Here is a 16,662-nt window from a genome sequence, read left to right as displayed (position 1 = left end):
TTGTCTTTCGCTAGACTTATATCAGAAAATACAGAACTGGGTCCATTAGGTCTGAGCTGTGTTTTGAATATACAGCACCAGAGGCTGTAAACCGTATTCTATAAAGTGTATTCTATTTGGAGCTAAGAGGTACTTTTATTTGGTTAAAAAAAAAAAGCTATTGCTGAACTGTTTACACACATCTATTATCCTTAGAAGCATTACTACCATGTATAAGACCATATCCTAAAATAAAAATAAATGGTTACAAAACAGTGTTATTTTCAGTTCATGCAGTAGTACTATTTTTAAAAGATGGCCCAAGTCCTAATTCTCCCTTACGTTAGGGCACTAACTACTCAAGCAAGTGTGGGATGAGAAATGCAGAATGAGCCAAGGTGCATCCCAGACCAGGCACCGACTGTAAAGGCTTCACCATTGCCAAAAGCAAGGCAGATGATGCAGTGTGTTCCACTCCTAACAACAGCAACAGGAGCAGGTCAGAAAAAGGCCTCCTTACACTAGTAACTGAAACATGCCAGGGCCTGTTCTCTGGGAGGACATGTTGGGCAGCCAAACTCGCATTCATAGAGATGAATTTCCCAAAACAAGAGAGCCCCATCTGTAGCTTCCTGGAATCGTTCCCCGGCTCCAGCTACTTCCCACCCCATGCTAGGGAGCCTGCAGTGTGGGAAAGGGCTAACTGTGCCAGGGAACAGGCTAGCAACAAAGCTATGTTGATGACAGCCTGCCCCTGGTGGACCCTGTCTTCAGTTTACCAATGTAGACATGGAGAGCAGAAAACTAGATTGTCTATGTTCACTACTTTAGACTTCATAAAACCAGAAGATAAACAGCTTGGGTCACAAGCTCCCTAAAATCTCTATCCAAACTGTTATAAATGAAGTCTCAACTAATCTGAATTTAGTAATATTTATAAAAGAAATATTTATAAAAGGTATAAAAGGCAAGTAAACAGCGCTGGGTGTGCGGGGAGTCTACGCTCCACCAACACACACGCAGGAGCATCAAACATTCTAAATATATAGAACATTGATTTTACTTACTAAACCCGAATATGCCTATACAGTAAGAAAAGGTAACAAACAATCCTTTAAATTCCATGACTTAACAGTCTCCATTTTCCATTCCTTTTGAACAATAAGTCTCGCTTTAAGTTGTCAAGCAACTCGGCCTTCGGGCCTTATGTATCCTATTCTTCCTGTATCGACAAAAAACATATCAGTTTCCTTTTCAAGGCCAATAGGGCCTGGGTCAAAAGGCACGTTCAGGTCACTAGGGGGCATAACAGCAAAAGCCTTCGATGGCTGTAGCAGCAGAGGGGCCGATGGCTTAGTAATCGGTTCAGTAAAGGAGCCCCCAGCTACTTCACTGTCTGGTAAACCACACGTTTATGATTGTGGCCCCACATGGCTCTTCAAGGCCTCAGAGATTGCTCGCCAGGTGCCGTGCAATCCCACTGCAACCTTGTCTTTTTTAGTTGCAGAGTCCCACACCTTGACCACAGTTTGGTCCCATATTTCAGGATCATAAACTGTCTGATTGTTAATAAAGAGAATAAGCTGAAAGGTTACCAGGACAGTCTTTGTTCCTAAGGATGTATTTCCCCATAATGCGCAACTGCTTACCAGCGAGGGTCAGTTGTGTGCGCAGGTCCGCTTCTCTCAACTTGAGCTTCTTTCCAGCTCCGGTGCACCTAATTTCCAGCGACTTTCAGTACAAGCTTCTTTGAGCTGTTTGCTGACTGGCCGAACCCATCTTCATGAGATGATCACTGTGCCTGTTCCCATCCTGGTCTCTGTCCTGCTTGCCTGTTCATTTTCATTCCTTCTTTCTACTTCATAATTGATGACATAACTTCATCGTGTTTCCTTTTTTTTTTTATTATTATTTTTTTTTAATCTTGAGGGCAGGCTCCCCTCTTATACCCTTCTCCCCACAGCAGTCCTTTTCAAAAAACAACTTTTCATTGGTCAAACAACTTTGCAAATAACAGCAACAGCAAACACCCAGAAACTTCCATGCCTTAACGGCTGGAGAACAAGCAACCCAAGACTGCATGGAGTCTCCTGAATCACCCTTTGTTCACTCTAAACTCTTTTACATTCCTGATGGCCTCATCGTTAAGAGTCTAATGTTATCTCAACCACGGGGTTTTCCAACCCCCATGGCCACATTCCCAAATCTCCCTCTTCTTTATTAATATCAACCATTTTCTCAACACGAATTACCACTCCATATGTAACACAAACCATGGTTATGCCAATCCACTCCAACAGGCTGCAGACCACAAGGCAAAGGTTTCTTGCTGGGGACAGCTGGGGCAAAAAAATATTTCTCTATCCCTCTCAAATAAGCCATAACATCCTCACAGCCTCTGAACTACAGCACAGAGTAGGTGCATACTACCAGCACTACAAACCAAGAGACAGGTCCAGGTCCACAGATTGTTTTTTATCCCTAGATTTTGAGTAACAAGACAACACTGGTTTGTCTCTTTGCCTTTTGAATGATGAGTCAGGATTTATGCTCTCTAGCTTGTTCCCACATCCATGATTTTATCGTACCTAGGTGTTCCAGAATTTGTTACAGGTTCTTTACTGATAGCTGATACTGGTTGGTAGCTGAGAGGGGTGAAGGACTTTACTCATGGCCGTTCTCTTTAGGCCTTAGCTGGTCTGGTAAAATATGTCCCTGTCCATAGATGCTCCTGATGTCAGTACCAGATGACATCACCAATGGAGTAGCTTGTGTGAAGTTGTTCCAATTCACGTGAAACCACATCAGCTAAATTAACTTAAGGAGTTTATCTTTTTGGCATAAACTCACCAACCTAATTCTCCTTGAGATAAATGAGAATGCATTCACACAAAATGCTCTGCAGACATATCTTTAAGACAAACAGCAGCCTAAGGACACTAAAACCCTGCACTACTGCAGATGCTTTTAAAAGAGGTTGTCTACGCATATCCTTAGATTAATCCTCTCTTCCTGTTTCCACTCACCAAATAAAATATGCTGCCATGGCATAAGATAGCACAACACACACCTCGTTAAAACAAAAAGAAAAAAAAAATTATGGTATAACATCTCTGGAAGGAATATTACATGTTGGGAATATGGAAATAACATCTAGATCAATTAAAGCTGCGGTCTTGCTTGGTGCCTTACTATCTGACAGACAGAATTACATTCCTCTTTGCCCTTTCCACACTTATTCAAGGTTGACTAGGCCTGAAGTAAACCTAGTCCATTCAGTTGTCACCTTCTTTCCCTGGACTTCTCTCTGAACATCCTACTTTGGGCATCCTCATGACACAATTCAGAGAAAAGAGCCCTTTTGTAACTGCAATGTGAGCACAGGATCATGCAGTCATGCCAAAGGGTAGGCCACCAGTAATTCATGGAGGAAAGACTGCTTTTATTGCTTTAATTTTATGCTACTGGGCAGATTCTGTCTCAAACATATGGAAATTATCTGGCAAACTTTGTCCATATAAACTAGCAATGATAATTCTTCACAATGATGTGCCAATGGTGTACTACTAGACTTTCAAATCCTACTTTATCCCTGGAGCATACATAAGATACATGCAGTTACCTCAATCTAACCTCAACTGTATCCCAACCCCTGCTTTCTCTGCAGTCCCACTCCCACAGTCTTTTAAGGCCTACATGAAAAAGATGACCAAACTGCAGCACTCATTACCCCAGCAAGCGCTCAACGTAATCTCCAGCAAAAAGTTCCCCCATGGCATCAAATTCACCTCCATTTTTACACAGGTGACACAACACTGTACCAAGGATAAGGCAGAAAAGAACACTGCTGTAACGACAAGTCACTGTTTGTTTGTTTTTTAAATCACCCTGAAGGACTTCCTCATGTTAATGGGAAGTCCTTAATTACCCTTAGCGCCACTGTTTTCTAGGTCAACTATATCACTTTGTCTTGTACTACAATGTTGTAATACAGACTGCAGCTAAATACAGTGAAGGCAGGAGACAACAGGGCTTCTGTATAAGAAACTTGTGTTGAGGTTGTTCTCATACCATTAGTGGTGAATCTGTTTCACTTCCCCTATGGTAAACATATCTTGGAGGATGCCTGTCACCACTTGAAGTGCTTTGGTTGGCATTCAGACTTGTGTTGTTGTGGTTTAACCCGGCCGGCAGCTAAACACCACACAGCTGTTTGCTCACTCTCCCCCCTCCCTCTCTGGGATGGGGGAGAGAAACAGGAAAGCAAAGCCCGTGAGTTGAGATAAAGATAGTTTATTAAGAGGAAAATAATAATAACAATAATAATAATAATGATTATGATAATAGTACTACTAATAATAATGTGTACAAACAAGTGATGCACAATGCAATTGCTCACCACTTGCTGACCGATGCCCAGCCCAACCCCGAGCAGTCCGGCCCCCTCCCCCAGCTAGCCACCCCTATATATTGTTTAGCATGATGTCAGATGGTATGGAATACCCCTTTGGCTAGTTTGGGTCAGCTGTCCTTGGTCTGTCCCCTCCCAGATCCTGCTGCACCTCCAGCCTGTCCGTTGGCAGGACAGAGCAAGAAGCTGAGACGTCCTTGGCTTGGTGTAAACACTGCTCTGCAACAATTAAAACATCGGGGTGTTATCAGCACTCTTCTCATCTTCAGCCAAAACATAGCATTCTACCAGCTACTAGGAAGAAAATTAACTCTGTCTTAACTGAAACCAGGACAGTTGTGAACAGAAATGCAATTCTATGCCTCGGTTTCAATCCCTTCCAGGAAAATTGTTGGACAAAGCTTGCCTACACATTAATGTATATTTGCATATATTAGGTGGTTAAATCACAAGAAGGATAAAGATCTAATCGGGAGTACAAAAGGGGATCTGCCAATCTATCACCATGGGTTTTATCAGTATTGCTGCAAAATCCTTGAAGAGAGCACACTATTTCTGATAGGAAGTGCTGCTGATCCAACAGAAGCACTCACATTGATCATTATTAATGTGCACTTCAACTACATATGCATAAAGCAATCCAATTTTAGCAATGCCTGTAGCAGTTCTGTGCTACTCTGGCAACCCTGATCAGCAGTAAACAGGCTTTTAACTGGATAGTTAACCTGGGTTTATGATTGCCTTGCATCAGCAGGACATTGCAAAAGCAGCCACTGTACTAGCAAATCTGGACTGCTGTGTGTATCTTCTGAACATGTGTCTCATCTCACCTGCTTCACATTTGTCTCATTTTGTTGGCTTGGATGAATTTATTACTCACATATTTGGACACAGTGAAGGGCTAATTCTGCACCCTTGTCTGTACCCCATATGGTGATCTAATGTTATTATACATCATACGGAACTTGCAGCCTTATAAAGGATGATGGCCTTCACATCCTGCACTATAAATGGTGGGTGGGTAAAAGCACATGAAATTAGCTTGCGTTTTTTTAAATTATAGATGTACTTTGGCATTTAGTAATAAAAACCTCTCGATAGTTGGTTCTCCGCTGCTCCTCCTTTCACTTTATATCCTCTGCTATCTCAGCCACTGCCTCAGACTTAGCTAGCTAAACATTTCTTACACACTTTCTGCCTCTGGTATGCTTCCTTTCTGCCATTTCTCAGTACCATGCATTTTCCTCACAATGGGTCTCATAAGCCTATAGTCTCATTTGACCAAAATGTTATAAATGAATGTTTCCTCTGACATGCCATGTGTGTCTATGCACATATAGAGCAAAACATTCTTCTTGCTACTGAATCTGCAATATGTTACAGGATTAACATATAACATAAATGGTTTGTTTGGTCTGTATCAGTTTGTAAAGGACTTTGGTATAGAGAACCCTAATTATTTCAGCTCTTAAGCCACATCTCTCCAGATTCTCCAAAGTGTTACTGAAATTTTGCATGGGCTGAAAGTGATTAGATGCTGGGTGCTTCATGTTATTAATCCTTTGTTTGTTGCTCCCTTCCACCAAGCTAAAAAACAAAAACATTCCCATATAAAGGTATTATTATGTGCTCAGCTCTAATACCTAGACACTTGATTCAAATTTAGAGCTATAATTTGCTAGTTTATCTACAAAAATATAGATGGTAGATGATACCTTTTCTCTAAGAGAATTTCTAGTCATTTTACATGAAACAAATTCTGTCAGAGATGAAATACATCCATATGCCTTCAATGGAAAATGCAGACAAAATGCTTAAATAACTTGTCCAAGATCAGAGAATCTGTAGCAAAGAAATCATACCAAATGTCCAGCATACAAAAACTTGCATCACTTCTGAAGCAGCACTGATGGGACAATGCAGGCAGTAGTTTCTTCTCTCCGATATAGGGTGTTCAGTTTAGTAGGAATTTAAAGAAGAAATAAGTCGTTTAATAAAAGACTGCATAATAAGAATGAAGAATCACTTGTGCTTAATCTAATTCAGTCTAATGTTCAAGCATTTTGCTTTACTTCATTAACATATTCACTATGAAAGATGAACATTAACATGAAATGAGAATGAGTTGGGTTTAGCTGATTTACATTATTTTCTAATTCTTTAGTCTTTAAGGTCATTATCATCTATCTAACCCAGTCAATACTGATTTCACATATGGGGAGAAGGTGAGCAGGCTGAGGAGCATTAGGGATTCAAAGAAGGAGGTCAGCTGGTGGGATCACTCTCTTACCATCCCTGAGACAGAAGCGACAGCACAAGAAATTAAGGATCTCCTACTCTCTCACCACCACGCAGTAGAAGGGGACTTAAGAGATGGGGAAATGGAAGCAGGTTTCTGTTCTGGGTGGCTGGTGAATCCCTCTCCGCTACCTCACCTTCCCAGGTGTTTTTACTCTACTAGGTATTAGGACAGGCAAATGATGATGTGGATGAAGGTCAGTCCAGGTTAGAGGGATCACCTAGGGCAAGTCAGCCTACCCCCAGTATCATGACCACCTCTGTCACAAGAAAAAGAAAGGTTGTTGTCATAGGTGACAACAACCCCTTTATGAGGGGAACAGACGGCCCCATATGCCAACTGGACCCGACCCATAGGGAAGTCTGCTGTCTCCCCAGGGCCTGCGTAAGAGTCATTACTAGAAAACACTAGCCCGGTATGGCCCTCTGATTACTATCCATTATAGTTTTTTTCATGTCAGCAACGAGAAGTTTTTTCATGTAGCAATGTAGCAAAAAGAAGTCCAAGGACAATCACAAGGGACTTAGGGCTTTGAGGCAATTAGTTAAAGGATCAGGCACACAGCTAGTGTTTTCTTCTATCCCTCCAGTACCAGAGAGCAACACTAAAAGGATTAGGCAGACCTAATATGTAGATCCACGGCTGGTGTAACCATCAGAATTTGGGGAGTTTTTGATCATGTGATAGTCTGCATAACACCAGGCCTGCTGGTGCCTGACAGACCACACCCTTCTAAGAGGGTGAAAAGGATGTTTACTCAACAGTCAGCAGGGCTGAGTTTAAACTAGTTTTGAAAGGGGAAATGGACAAAAACAGGCTTCTGGTGATAAGCTAAAGTACAGCTTAAACAAAACAAAGTGTGGGGTACAGTGAAGCAAATTTGAAATAATTCTACACAAATGCACGCAGCCTGAGGGACAAGCAAGAGGAGCTAGAAGCCTTGGCTCTGTCCCAAACATGGTGGGAAGTCATGTGACTGGTGTGTTACAACAGACAGTTACAGGCTCTTCAGACAGGACAGGCAGGGCAGAAGAGGCAGGGGGCTGGCACTATATGTAATGGAGGGCTGGGCTGTACAGAGCTTGCCGTTGGTGATGACAACATAGTTGAGAGCCTCAGGGTAAGAATTAAGGGACAAAATAGTAAAGCAGATGTCCCTGTCCCAGACCACCCTGCCAGGATGACAACACTGATGAATTATTCTTTAATGACACCTCTAGATCAGCCACCCTTGTCCTTATGAGTGACTTTAACTTGGCAGATATTAGCTGGGAATACTACACAGCTGATACAAACATCCAGGAGATTCCTAAAACACCCTGATGATAACTTCTTGGCACAGGTACTAAGGGAGCCAACCAGGAAAGGTGTCCTCCTTGATTTGTTGCTTATAAAAAGAGAGGGTCTCATGGGTGAAGAGGCAGTTGGTGGCTGTCTTGGCTGTAGTAACCATGAAGTAGTTGAGTTTAAAATCTTTGGTGATAGGAAGAAAACTGCCATGAAAACTTGAACCGTGGACATGGGAAGAGCAGACTTCAGGCTCTGCATGGAACTAGTTAGTAACATCCCACAGGCAACTGCTTTTGAAACTATTGAGATCCACCAATGACGGTCACTTTCTAAGTACAACTCCTTGAGAGCACAGGAACAGACAATCCCAAAATATCAAAGTCAAGCAGGTGGGGCACAAGACTGGCTTGGCCTAGCTGGATCTTCTCCTAGAGCTTAGGCAGAAAAAGAAAGTGTATGGCCACTGGAAACAAGGTCAGGCGACATGGGAGGACTACAGGGATGCTGCTTGCATTGTAGAGAAAAAATTTACACAGCCAAAGCTCAGAGTTGAAGTTGGCCAGTATCGTGGAGGACAATAAAAAGAGCCTTTTAAAATATGTTAACAGTAAAAGGAGAACCAGAGATAACATTTGTCTATTACTTGATAAGAATGGTCACCTCACAAACAGGGACATAGACAAGGCAGAGACATTTAATGCCTTCTTCACTTCTGTCTCCGGTACCAATGATGGTAGGACCATGATTGCAGGAATGATAAACTCCCAACAAGCCCCAGACTTGTGCAGGATCTGCTGCTCCAGCTGGATGCATGCAAGTTTTTGTCCTCTTCCCTGAGTCTTCTTTCACAAAGCAAGTCACTTGAGTTTTGCACTACTTCACAGTAGGGAAGCAATTATGCTAGAGACCCAGCAATACCTAATAGGTATTAGGTAACTAGAGAATTCTTCCTCTTCTGAACCACTGGTTCTTTCTCTAGTAAGACCTCTTCACTGTCTTGATAAATGACTCATAAAAGAAAAATGAGAAAAACACTGCTAGCTAGATAACAAAAACAAGTTTTCCTAATGACAGATCTTTCCTCACCACCTTTAGTTCCTGCTTTATGCATGTAAGGACATATTCAATTTTACTCCCACTGAAATCAAGCCAAACGCATCAGTGGCAAACATCTCATTGTCTTCAATTCCTTGTTATTTGACATTTTTATTTATCATTTCTTTGCCTAGTAATAGTTAGGATTGAGTCAATACCAGATGATATTTTGAGCTATACATAAATAAAACAAAAGATAATCCCATTTCAAAAGGGTTTTCAAAGCACAGGAACCCAATGGCCCTGACCCCTACAAATAATTGTTTATAGGTCTTGCTTTCCTGTACCTGGGTGGTCCTCAATGGAGTGCACTTAAGAAGCAGTGTATTTACTCTTTTAATTGTTGGAAAGAATAAGGCTTCAGTCACCAAAAACCAAGAGCATGAAATCAAATTCAAATGTACCCTATATATCAGTCCCTATGACAGCTCACAGAACACTTCGCCATCACCTAGTGCAGTTTGCTGACTCCTTTTTGTTTGTGCTAGAAGTCCATTCTTTCTGACTAGCTGAAGTAGAACTGAAGCACACTCATACCACATAAAAGAGGTTGGATATCTGAGTTTTACAAATTACTAAAAATAAGGAGAAACTGAAAAAATGACAGGATTAGAAAAGAGAAAAAGTTAAGTACCACCATTCTTACTTCCAAAATATTAACTTGTTCATGAAACTAACAGGCATGGTATCGTTGTAAGTCACAGGGAAGAGCTTGTAAGCATGCATAATATTGCCTTACAAAACAGAGGACAAAGGAAAAAAATCCCAAATGTATTTTGTGTAAAAAATCTCTCAATTTTTAAGCCAACCTCATGATTTCTCAAGGCATGTCTCTGGGCCAGTAACACTTGAATTCACTCTTAAAAGATAAACCAATTAAAAACAAATTGATTAAACTCAAGTGACCAAAATCCTGCATAGAGAATAGGACTATAAATCCAGAATAGCAGAATATGGCTATTCTGCAAGATAAGAAACTGTTGTCAAAAAAATGTAACAACAAAACTCTTCCCAAGAGTTCCTTATGAGAAGACTGGAAATTAAGCCAAATCAATCAACTTAACACACAAAACATCCATGTGGATGGCCTTGTTCCCTGAGGAGCCCTACTTCAACAGCATAAGGCTTTCTTAAACCTGCTATTAACCAGGGTAAACCTCTGCTACCCACTGCAGCTGACACATCGCTGTCTGACAGCTCCCAGCCCAGAAACTCCCACAGACTGGACATATCCTTGGGCAACCTTTCAGCCTGATTCTCATCTTGTTTTTGTCTGCACAAATCAGGACTGTCAGCAGTGTTGGCCCTGTGTATGTCTGGGTCAGTGTGAAGAATCTGATTCCTTGTGCCCATGCTTATCAGTCTGCCACACCATGCAGGGGCAACTGGAATGCGTTTGCCAGCAAGGCAGCAACAGAGGTACCTCAAAAAAGTACAACTTACCAAGCCACATCTGGGATATGCTAATGGGCAGGTAAGAGGACACAAACACTCTGATTCCCTGACATAATACAATCACTGCAGCTTTGTGCAGACCTGCCACCTACTCACTGATTGCTATGTCAGGTCAGTGCAGATACATTAGCTAGTGAGTTAGATATCCAGAGTGCAGGACACCCCTACAAGCACAGCTCACATGCAGCTATGTAAACCTAGCCAAGCGATAATGCTCTTTATATTGAAGGGTATAACATCCCTGCCAAGAAATCACATAATCTGAGGACAACAAGAAGGATGGGATTGGAGAAGACGAAGCACAATTTCCACAGTCATTTGGTATAACTTCTACAGTATATTTACTAAAGACATTTTTCCCCTGTATTTTATAATACAGTCCCACAGACAATTGAAACTGGTCAGAAGGTGAAGGGGAAGAAACAACTGCCTAGAAATAAGAAGTCCTTGAATGAATTTCACAGCCAAAGAAAAGCACATGCATCTCAATCCCCAATGGTTCAAGCCTCCTTTTGCCTGAAGCACTCCCTTTGCATGAGTGCTGAGTCTGATACAAATAATATTCTAGATGTTGATGAACAGAAGCCTGTTGATTTTAAAAGGAAAATCAGACAAGCAAAGGAAAGTGAGGATTACACTGAAACTTCCATGTCTGGTTCACAACCCAGAAGCTTCTTCCACTGCTCTAACTGTCTAAGGATCAAAGAACTGTTTTCCCTACAACAAAAGAAAAAACATGAGGCACATGGAAGGAATAACAGATTACAGTACAAGGGAAATGGAAGAATGTAGACAGAGCCCCAGGACATGGCAGGGAAAGGGGACGGACAGAACAATAAACAAAGCTCCTTCCAGCCAGGGAGGGAGGATGGGAGGGATACCACTGTCCCAGCAAGAGGTGTTAGATTCAGGAGCACTGGAAATAGAAGAGGATAGGAGACTGGCATGCCTGCAGTGGGAGAGGTATACACAACAGGAGGAGGCACAAAACCCATGATGCATGCAATGCACTTTTATCAGCAGGCACAACAAGAAGCAAGACTTTCTTCTGTACGTACAGAATCTTTTATGCAAATAAAATAATGGCAAGCTCAAACAAACCTTCTCCAGTTCATTTCATACAAGACTGAAGGTAAGTGTTAAGAAAGAATTTGAAAAATGAGAACTCAATGAATGAACACACAGGAAAGCTGTCCTTGAGCTGATGTGCAAATTTACTGTTGGTACTTCATTAAGCCTAAGGCCTAAAGTCAGCCATCATATTCCCTACAAGCTATTGGGTAGTTACTGAAATCCAATGCTGCAAGAAAAATCCAAAATGTCTTCTATAAAAAGACAGGCCTACAGACAGCTGAAGGCCATATCCAGCACTCCATTTCACAGCGGACAACAGATCAGAGAGCAAGAGTTCTCATAAACTGACTGGACTTAAAGCTGATATTTGCCCAGCAACTGACATTTTCCCACACAGAACTCCAGAACATTATTTGGCAAAATAATTGAAATTGGAGAGACAGCTCTGCTATTAATGTAAATAGCTCACTTTAACAAATTAACAGTTTTGCAAAAAGGTATTAATTTGTGGGCTTTGACCCAGGAACATTAAATGCACACTGATGCAGAACAGGTACAAGAGGGTATTAAGAAAGCTTGCCACTGCACATCAGTTATGATTAAAGCAAACAGAAAGATCTACAGTCAAGGGTTAGCATCATAAGCCACAGCACAATACCAAGTGAACCTGGAGTCAGTACTATACTTTAGGTGCTGAATTAATTCCACTGAAATCGTTGACCTTAGCAGACAGATAGTCTAACTCTTGGCATGGTGACTGGGGAAATAGCATGGAAGAATTTGCTTGTTCATTAATTCTGTAGTTTATTACGTTCATAGAGAATAATTCCAATTTCCACCTAGGGTACAAAACCCCCGCAGTATGAGAGGGTTCCAGGAAAGTTATGACAGAGGTAGAACGTGCTTCTTCCCTAACTTACCTGTGAACCAAACTGTTGTGTGGGCTCCAATTATTTAATGCTATATAGAATAGTATTACTATACACTTGTAGTTACCATAAATCTCATTGCACCCTGCTTGCCGAGGCTCCGGGGCAGAAGCGTTCTGCAGTAGAGCGGGAGATCGGACAGGCAGGGCTAATTTATCCGGCACCGAGCCCGCTCGAGACAGCCACCAGGACGCGGCAGCCCTCGCGAGAGAGGTGAATGAGGCGAGAATCGGGCGTAGGCGGAGCCAGCAGCGCCCCCTCCCCGGCCGTTCAAAAGCTGCCCCTAGGGAGTGCTGGGAACAGGACGGGCAAACAGTGCGTGGCACGTCAGAAGGGAGTGGCGCAGCAGTTAGCGCGGCAGTTCGCGCAGGAAGGGCAGAGCGTTCCCCCCGCCCATACGAACACCTCCTCTAACGGCGGCTTACCGCTAGCTCAGCTGCAATGGTGTACACCAGGCACAGCGCTCTCTTCAAGTCTGTACACACCCAGACTTGACTGCCCACTAAAAAATGCGGCAGTTCAGGTCTCCCGGTGCAGGGAGTGCCTGACCCTGTTGCTACCACCTGCGGGGGGCACAGAGACTGTGTGCGTGAGGTGCGAGCAGGTGGATGACCTGGTTTGCCTCGTGGCAGAACTCAAGGAGGAGGTCAAGAGGTTGAGGGATATCAGGGAGTGTGAGCGGAAGATAGACTGGTGGAGCAACTCCCTGCAGGGCCTGAAGGACAGGTGCTGGGCTGAGACACCCCAAATGGGGTGGACCCCGTGCCCTGTTGCTGTTGGGCAGAGGGAGAGGACCTAGGAGTTGAGGAGGAATGGAAAGAGGTCCCTGCTCGACATCGCAGGCAATGCCCCCCCCCCCCCCCCACCAGCCCTACCTTACCAGGTGCCCTTACACAACAGGTTTGAGGCCCTGGATCTTGAGAGACCAGTAGCTGAGGAAGAGGTACAAAGTCTACCCAGGAGGATGCCTAGGGTGAGGAAGTCGACTCCATGCCTCAGGACTGCCTCCACCAAGAAAGACAGGAGGGTTATTGTTGTGGGAGACTCCCTTCTCAGGGGAACAGAGGAACCTATTTGTCAGCCTGACCTTACCCATAGGGAAGTCTGCTGCCTCCCTGGGGCCAGGGTCAAGGACATTGCCAGAAAGCTTCCCAACCCGGTTTGCCCCTCTGGCTATTATCCTCTTTTAATAGTCCAGGCTAGCAGTGATGACATTGAAGAGAGAAGCCTGAAGACCATCAAACGGGACTTTAGGGGACTGGGACGGCTAGTGGATGGAGCGGGAGTACAGGTGGTGTTTTAGTCCATCCCTACGGTGGCAGGGAGGGGTACAGAGAGGACACGGAAAGTCCACCTGATAAACACGTGGCTCAGAGGCTGGTGCCAACACAGAAATTTAGGTTATTTTGACCATGGGGCGCTTTACTCAGCACCTGGCCTGATGGCCACAGATGGGTCCCTATCTCTAAGGGAAAAACGCATCCTAGGCCAAGAGCTGGTGGGGCTCATTGAGGGGGCTTAAGCATACTGGCGTATGCTTCATTGGGTTAAAAACTGGCTGGGTAGCCAGGCCCAAAGAGTCATGGTGAATGGAGTCAAATCCAGTTGGAGGCCGGTCACTAGTGGGGTCCCCCAGGGCTCAGTCCTCTTTAATATCTTTATCGATGATCTGGATGAGGGGATCAAGTGCACCCCCAGTAAGTTTGCAGATGACACCAAGTTAGGTGCGTGTGTCAATCTGCTCGAGGGTAGGAAGGCTCTGCAGGAGGATCTGGATAGGCTGCACCGATGGGCTGAGGTCAACTGTATGAAGTTCAACAAGGCCAAGTGCCGGGTCCTGCACCTGGGGCGCAATAACCCCAAGCAGAGCTACAGGCTGGGAGATGAGTGGTTGGAGAGCTGCCAGGCAGAGAAGGACCTAGGAGTAATGGTGGACAGTCAGCTGAATATGAGCCAGCAGTGTGCTCAGGTGGCCAAGAAGGCCAACAGCATCCTGGCTTGTATAAGAAGCAGGGTGGCCAGCAGGGCTAGGGAGGTGATCGTCCCTCTGTACTCTGTTCTGGTGAGGCCGCACCTCGAGTACTGTGTTCAGTTTTGGACCCCTCACTACAAGAAGGACATCGAGGTGCTCGAGCGAGTCCAGAGAAGGGCGAGAAGCTAGTGAGGGGTCTGGAGAACAAGTCTTATGAGTAATGGCTGAGGGAGCTGGAGTTGTTCAGCCTGGAGAAAAGGAGGCTCAGGGGTAACCTTATCGCTCTTTACAGATACCTTAAAGGAGGCTGTAGTGAGGTGGGGGTTGGTCTATTCTCCCACATGCCTGGCAACAGGATGAGGGGGAAGAGGCTAAAGTTTGGATATTAGGAAGAACTTTACTGAGAGGGTTGTGAGGCATTGGAATGGGCTGCCCGGGGAAATGGTGGAGTCACTATCCCTGGAGGTCTTTAAAAGACATTTAGATGTTGAACTTAACGATATGGTTTAGTGGAGGACTTGTTAGTATTAAGTCAGAGGTTGTACTTGATGATCTTGAGGTCTCTTCCAACCTAGACAATTCTGTGATTCTGCTCAGCCTGCCCATTTTACACTACAAACTTGCATGAAAGATGAAATGATCTTTATCTTTGACTTGATCAATGACTTGATCTTTTCAACAGAGCAGAAGCCCACCTGATTTTAAATTATGTACCATGACAAAAAGGGTTTCTGTAATTAGTCCTACTAATATACATATGTAAAAAGCATACACGCACACTGACATATTTACACATCTGTTTAAATGAGTCTCTGGGTTTTAGGCACAAACTCATCCTAGTCCAGCAGCTACCAAAGTTGTTACCATTGATTGGATGCAGGTGTTAGGATCAAAGATGTAAGGAGTATCATTATTTAAGCATCTCTCAGTGGAAATCACATTAAAGCAGAGTCATCTTCCATTAGGCTTATTGCATTACTCCCAGTAAGGCCACTGGTACATTCAGTTTTCAACCATTATTGGAGCAGCTTTTTCCTGGATCGCTCCCAATTTGTCAATATCCATAACTATTTCCAAGCAATGTCTCCATCTCATGTTTAGAGCAGAAGCATCACCTAGTGCACAGCATGTCTTCAAAATAGCATACATACTTCTACATCAGTCACTAGAAATACTGAAGCAGTCGTGATACCCCCACCTCCCGGAAACACAGACCGTAAGCCACTTGTGTATTTTCTTTGCCAGATAAACCAACACATGGTCAAAAGCTACTGATGGAGCCTTTTGGTATTAAATTACGGGACAGGGCTCAGTAGGAGCTAGAAACACTTGCCTCTCACATCTAGCAGAAGGGCTCGTTTGTATATTTCTTCCACAATTCGTACAGATGGAAAGGTGGTGAAACAATGAACATGATTTCCTTTCATAAAAGTATTCCATTAGACCTATCTGAAATTAGTGTATTTTTCTCTTCCTAAATTTGTTGTCAAAAATACTCTTGAAATTTTGTTCAAATGTAATTTATTAACAGAAACTAGGTCCCAAGCATGTTTTACATCTGAAGATTCCCCAAGAATGCCAAGGTATTTCATCCCTGTTAACTACATTTTGTGCACAAAACATGTTTTGTAAAACTATTTTTTCCATTATGAGAATTCTGATCAGCTCCAGTTAACAGAAAAATCTGTCAATGCTGCTGAGAGACAGGAGGATGAAGCTGTAGTTAAGGTAATGGAGAAGAGCATGCGGTTCTGGATTCAGTTTCTGGCTTTGATGTAGACTTCCTCTGTGACCTTGGGTAAATCAATGGAAACCATATTCAGGTTGTCTAATTTCTAGTGAAAGGACTGTCCCTAGTTAGCAGACCCTTTCACAGTTGATTCTTTCACAGTTGATTCAGAAACCCTAAATAAGGCACCAAGCCGTAAGCCATGTAGGATCAATGGACAAAGCACGTTCCAAGGGTTTCAGAAGACCTCAGACCACCCAAAGGTGGTCTGTTGTCTCCTGGAGCTTGCAGACATTATGACTGTGTTTTAAAGTCTATTGCTGTGACATGAACAGACTCAAGACCGATCCTAAATATTATCTGTCCTAGCAAGTAAAATACTACGGCACCTATTTTATTGTGAGGTGAGGCTGCCCCTCCAGTTCCTCC

General features: G+C 43.4%; 1 protein-coding gene across 3 annotated transcripts in view; it reads right to left on the bottom strand.

The window, feature by feature from the left end:
- The window catches only part of SULT4A1 (sulfotransferase family 4A member 1), a 36,164-nt gene that overhangs the window by 18,113 nt on the left and 1,389 nt on the right, over nt 1-16,662 (bottom strand). The window lies entirely within an intron of this gene.

The sequence above is a fragment of the Anas platyrhynchos genome, chromosome 1 (assembly GCF_047663525.1).
Source record: "Anas platyrhynchos isolate ZD024472 breed Pekin duck chromosome 1, IASCAAS_PekinDuck_T2T, whole genome shotgun sequence".
Lineage (NCBI taxonomy): Eukaryota > Metazoa > Chordata > Aves > Anseriformes > Anatidae > Anas > Anas platyrhynchos.
The sequence above is the reverse complement of the archived record's forward strand: the minus strand, read 5'-3'. Positions and strand labels throughout refer to the sequence as shown.